Source organism: Anabrus simplex, chromosome 1 (genome assembly GCF_040414725.1).
Source record: "Anabrus simplex isolate iqAnaSimp1 chromosome 1, ASM4041472v1, whole genome shotgun sequence".
NCBI lineage: Eukaryota > Metazoa > Arthropoda > Insecta > Orthoptera > Tettigoniidae > Anabrus > Anabrus simplex.
Window position 1 is genome coordinate 1,575,820,016 of NC_090265.1, and position 6,000 is coordinate 1,575,826,015.

The window sequence follows — 6,000 nt, forward strand, 5'->3', positions numbered from 1 at the left end:
ACTTGTGAGGTCGCTCAAAGGGCGCTAGGAAAGTTTTGCAATGTGAGTGAACGCTTTAGACTTTTTCAAAATAATTTCCACCATACTCAATACACTGCTCCTTATGTCGAAACCAGTCACTGAACCAACTCTGCCACTTTTCTTCGGTTACATTTTCACACTCTTGATCCCATGCTGCCAGAAGCTCCTCGTCGGATGCAAAACGCCGCCCTTTCAGCTTCATCTTCACTGCTGGGAAGAGTGTGAAGTCACATAGGGCAAGATCAGGACTGTATGGAGGGTGATCAAGCACAGTCAACCGTGATCTGGCAAGAAAATCCATTGTTATATTAGCACAATGTGCTGGAGCATTGTTGTGATGCAAGAGCCAAGTGTTGAGCCATGACCTTGAACGGAGCTGCTTGAGAGCCTGGATGACCTGAGGCAGACAAGTATCACTGTACCACTTCGCAGTAACTGTCCTTTGTGTTTCTAGCATAGCCCGAGTCAGGATGCCCCGTTTAGTGAAGAATACTGCAATCATCCTTTTCTTTACTGACCTTGACTTTCGCACATTCACAGGAGTACCCTCATCTTCCAACAGCCACACCTTGTTCTGGGATTTTGTTGGGACATCATAATAATAAAGCCAAGTTTCATCACCAGTAACAATGCTATTGATGTTACGTGAAGTCCCGTTTTCAAACTGTTTTAGCATTTTTTGGCACCATTTCACTTCATGTGCCCTTTGTTCCTCTGAAAGTGAATGGGGTACCCAAAGGGAACAAACCTTTCTAACATGGAGATGGTCATGTAGAATTGAATTAATAGCTGGTGCAGGGATGTGGAGGGTCTCTTCTACCTGCCAATACGTCGACTACCTCTCGTGCTGCAATATTTTCGTCACAGCTTCAATGTTTTCCTCAGTCCACTGATTCAGACGGTCACCCAGAACGAGGATAGTCTTCAACCCCAAAATTTCCCCTCTGGAACTCTTTGTACCAGCAGAAAATTGTCCGATGTGGACAGTCTTTCCCCAGCACAGGAGTCATTTCCTCCAGGCACTGGTCAACAGTTAATCCATGAGCAAAATTGTAGCTGATAATTGTGCGAAATTCACCTTTAGACCACACTGACATGTTAACTTGCTTCCATTCCCACTGCTTGGTAACAACTGGTGTGAAGGTCGCGCCTTGCTGTCTTTTAGACTGGTTTTCGCCCCTCTTTTCATCCCTCACCATAACAGGGGTGTCCAGCCAAACGTTTTTGCGTATTGCAAAACTGTCTTAGTGCCCTTCGTACATCCTTGCATTGATCAGCATCATACATTAAAAATAATTTGAAATCGCAGTGTTTTCTCGATCCAAAATATATTTTCATGGCTCTCAAAGTTGTAATAAATAAGTTTATTAAGGTAAAACAAATCAAGTTTATTATATGGTCAATCTTTTCAATACATTACATTCATAAGAATTGGGACATGTTTTGCCCTTTCTTGGGCATCCTTAGCCAAATCCTTTTCCTCAAAATCACAGATCATCAGGATCACGATGTTCTCATAATCATTTATCTTAACACTTGACTGTAAGAATACTATTGTTAACAAATACATTTTAGTCAAAACTATACTAACAGTCAAAGCAAATTATTAAAATTAAGTGATGCTCCTGAAACAGTCTTAAAATTGTTCATTAAATGTGTTTTGACAATTATTAAAATTGTTCTTATAGTTAGGTGTTGTTCTATCTTTTCACGACAATGTTCTTAAATAAGAAAAACTAAACACTTGGATACACAAAAAAACATGTAAGGGCACTTATGTATAATCATAGGAAAATGCAGAATTTAGGTAGAAATTAATCAGGTGTTATCTAAAATACTAGTTGTCTGACAACATCTAATCAATAGTATGAGAAGGGTAGGCTTAGATAAACCCCTTTAAAATATCTTAACTCATGCCACAATTTATTTTCTAGGAATATGCCCTATTTATTGTAAAAAAAAAAGAACATTAATACCTTGCATTTTTTTTTTTTGAGCTGTATACATTCATACACTGAATTCATATTCAAATAGGCTAGTCAATAAGGTGGGTGACATGGGTGATACTATCATGCCAAGCAAGACAGGAAGAGACATACTCAATGCTTATTTCCTACGAAGAAATTTTCATTCTTCCACCTTTAAGAAACTTTTCTATGACTCTCATTCGACCACCATTAGCACTGTGGCAAGACTAATTTCACCTGCATCTTGGAATTTGATCTCATTCTACCTACTTATCAAGAGTAACAAAGCTCCTTAAACAACAAAAATCGACATGATAATTCAGAACATAACACTTCAAACTAACGTTACACTAGCATACTAACACTTCTTATTACGAGCTTAAGGATCAAGATTTCAAGACCGTTATTGTTTACATGCATAAATTATGTCACAAGACAACTAAATATACCATTAATATTGAAGCCGATTGGAATATGAATCCAGTGTATGAATGTACAGTGGAGTCTCGATTATCCGACCTAAACGGGACCTGGAGTACGTTGGATCACCGAAAATGTCGGATAATACACAATAACTTTGAAAATGAACTAAAACAATGGCATGTTTTACGGAATTATCAATTCAATTGTACAGTACATGCAGTATTGAACGAAAACATTCCAGATGTCTTACGAAAAGAAACTTTTCTCCACAAATATTAAGCTGCCTAATGCCGTACAGTTTTTTCCACCGATCAAGCCACCCAACACTGGCAGGAAAATTAGGGTCCCCTTAATTAAACTCCTTCTGGAAATACACAGCCTTTTCCTGCAGAATGGGGCCAGATAATGGTAGACCCTTTTCCCGGTGTTGAGATAACCAAAGAAATAGTGCTTCACTTTTTCGTACTCACATTTTTTCAATGTTTTTCTCTGCTCTGGTAGAGCACCACTTTTCAATTTCTTCCCTCTGTTTTTCCAGTCTCCCACTGTAACACATCCAACACCATAATCTGAAGCCACATTTTGAAGAATTTCCCCTTTGTCCAGTGTCTTTAATGCACTCAACTTGTCTTCCTTGGAAACAATCACTTTCTTCCATTTACTTGCTATACTCACAGAGGATATGAAAATTATAACATTCGCACCCAACCAATACTACAATGAACAATGACTGAAGACTCACTGCACTTGTCCTTGAGAAAAAACACTGTCCTACCGCCAGGGGTCAGGCCAGTGCTTGTCCCATGGACGCACCCTCCACACCGGGTGTGCCTGAATTTAGTCTCCACCAAAAGTTCAAATTAAGTCTACCAGTGTCGGATAACACGGAATGTTGGATAAGCGAAGGTCGGATAAGCGAGACTCTACTGTATATAGCTCAATTTTTTTTTTTCAAATATGCAATGTATTAATGTTTTTTTTAAAACTACAAATAGGACATACATTATTCCTAGAAAATAAATTGTGCCACAAGTTAAGATATTTTAAAGGGGTTTATCTAAACTCTGCATTTTCCTATGATTGTACATAAGTGCCCTTACGCGTTTTTTTTGTGTATCCAAGTGTTTAGTTTTTCTTATTTAAGAACATTGTCTTAAAAAGACAGAACAATACCTAACTGTAAGAATAATTTTAATAAGTGTCAAAACACATTCAATGAACAATTTTAAGACTGTTTCAGGAGCATCACATATTTTTAATAATTTGCTTTGACTGTTAGCATAGTTTTGACTTAAATGTATTCGTCAACATATAGTATTCTTACGATCAACGATAGGTTGGTGGCAAAATATTTAGCCACCCCACTTAAAGGTCCATATTGTTAACAAATTGCAATGAATTTGGTCTTCATCGCCATAAGCCACATGCCTGAACGGATAGTGACTAAATAGTAAGCCACAAAGAAGATTATGAAGGCTGTGCAAGCAATTGGTATTGCAAGGATATTGCCACCATCCATTGAGGCTCCATGGGAAAAAGTGGTTATGCTGTATTGGAGAGAATTTGATGTTGTTTTTCTAGCAAACAGAATTTGAATTGCTAGTTGTGGCTATATCAGTGTCTACAGTTGATATTCACACAGTCTGTTCTGCCAACAGTTAGCAGATCTCTTCACAAGTACATTATTTTATGTAGTTGTTTTGTTGACATTGCGCCAAACAATGCTACGCTTGCCAACAAATTATTTTACATTATAAAGGAAACGCAGTTATAGAATAGTGTGAGGTAGAAATAAACATATATGTAACCAATATGCAACTTTAGTTTGGGAAATTATCTGCTTAGATAATATTATCGCCTTTATCCGAGTTGCCAAGTGATGAAACATAACCTCACTTTTAACCGTAGGCCTAGGCCTATGTTTATGCTATAAATGATAACCATAACAGCGTCCAGCTGCCAGAAAACATCTGTCTAGCCGTATTTTCTTATCTGTGTTTCAAGATACATCATGGCGAAGTACATGGACGTAAATAAGATGTCCGCAGACAAGCTATTCGACTTACTAGACGCTAGGAAAACTTAAAACGGTCCACCTTTTTCCTATCATCCTTTCTCAGTTCAATACGGACAAAAATGAAATTCCTAGGTTTAAATTACTAGACGCTGTTTCAGCAGATCAAGCATATGACTCCTAGGAAGGTGGGGATAGTGATGCTGAATCTTTTGTTGCATACAGAACTCGGGTGATGGATATATCTACTCGTTCTAAAAGCAGCAATGATTCTGTATTGCACAATAATGTGTCAGAGATTGAATCAGCTGATCCCATAGATACTGATGACATTGACATACAAGGTGATCCTGAAAATTCTCCTAGTCTGTCATCAAGGTTCATCCAAATTTTTAAAGACTACCGTATTTGTATTTGCCCTACAGTGTTGTTTAGAAGTTCCTACCTATGAAAGAAAATTGTGACTTCATGTAATGATGGTGGCTAAATAAGTAGCTACCATCCACGTACAGAAAGTTGTGGGTCAGAATGGATGGTGGCTAAATATTTAGCCATCCTATTTTTATTCGTATATAACAAATTTAGGAGTGAATTGCCTTAAAAACTGTCCTAACCTATTCGTTTGCAACTCAGAATTAAGAGAAACATAAAAGTATACTCATAACCAACAAAAAAATCCTACCCTATAAAGGGTGAATGTAATGTATTGAAAAGGTTGACCATATAATAAACTTGATTTGTTTTAACTTTATATATTAAGTTAATACGGACCAAACATGAAATTTTTTACATATAAATAAGTTTATTGTGATTTTTTCTTAAATTCTTACTCCCCAGAGGTTGTTTACCGGCCAAGTACATACTCTGATGCAGGATGCAGCCATCATTATTGCCTGGCTTATGCCATGCGCACTCATCGAAAGGTTAATGTGGATACCATGCTCACCTGGGATCTATATGCATTGTGTTTTTCTGTTTACAACGAAGCACGTATAGCCGAATGGAAACTGAAGATTATCATTAACTAAGTCTTCAATGATCATTAACAGCTAGTTACACATGGAATCCCATGTGACATGAGATTGTGAATGGAACACAAGTTTTCGAATGGCCTGAAAACTGACCAAATGTGCCAAACCTTTTGGTGGTTTAGTAATCCTACTTGGTAAGGATTTCTAACAAATCCTGCCTATAATAATGGCAGCTTCACATTCTCTGATTGAAGCAGCATAAACTTTGAAATAAATTGAACATACTGACACTCACCTGCAACATATAGGTATGAATTCAGATAGAGAATTTTGAATATGGTTTTTAGAAATACAAGAAGGCAAGACTGGAACAGCAATTAGCATGCCTTATAAATGCTTACTTAAAAATACAAGATTCATTGAACAGTTAACAGTACATGATGATATCAACTTCACTACTCTCACTGCTCAGCAGCTTGAAAAAAAAGAGCTATTTCTGCAGTTACTGAGTACTTCAGGCTTCACCTGGGGATGAATTTGTCTACAAAAGTATAGGCAGTATACTGAGTTATCATGGAGATCAGATTGCTTACTGTGAAGGTAA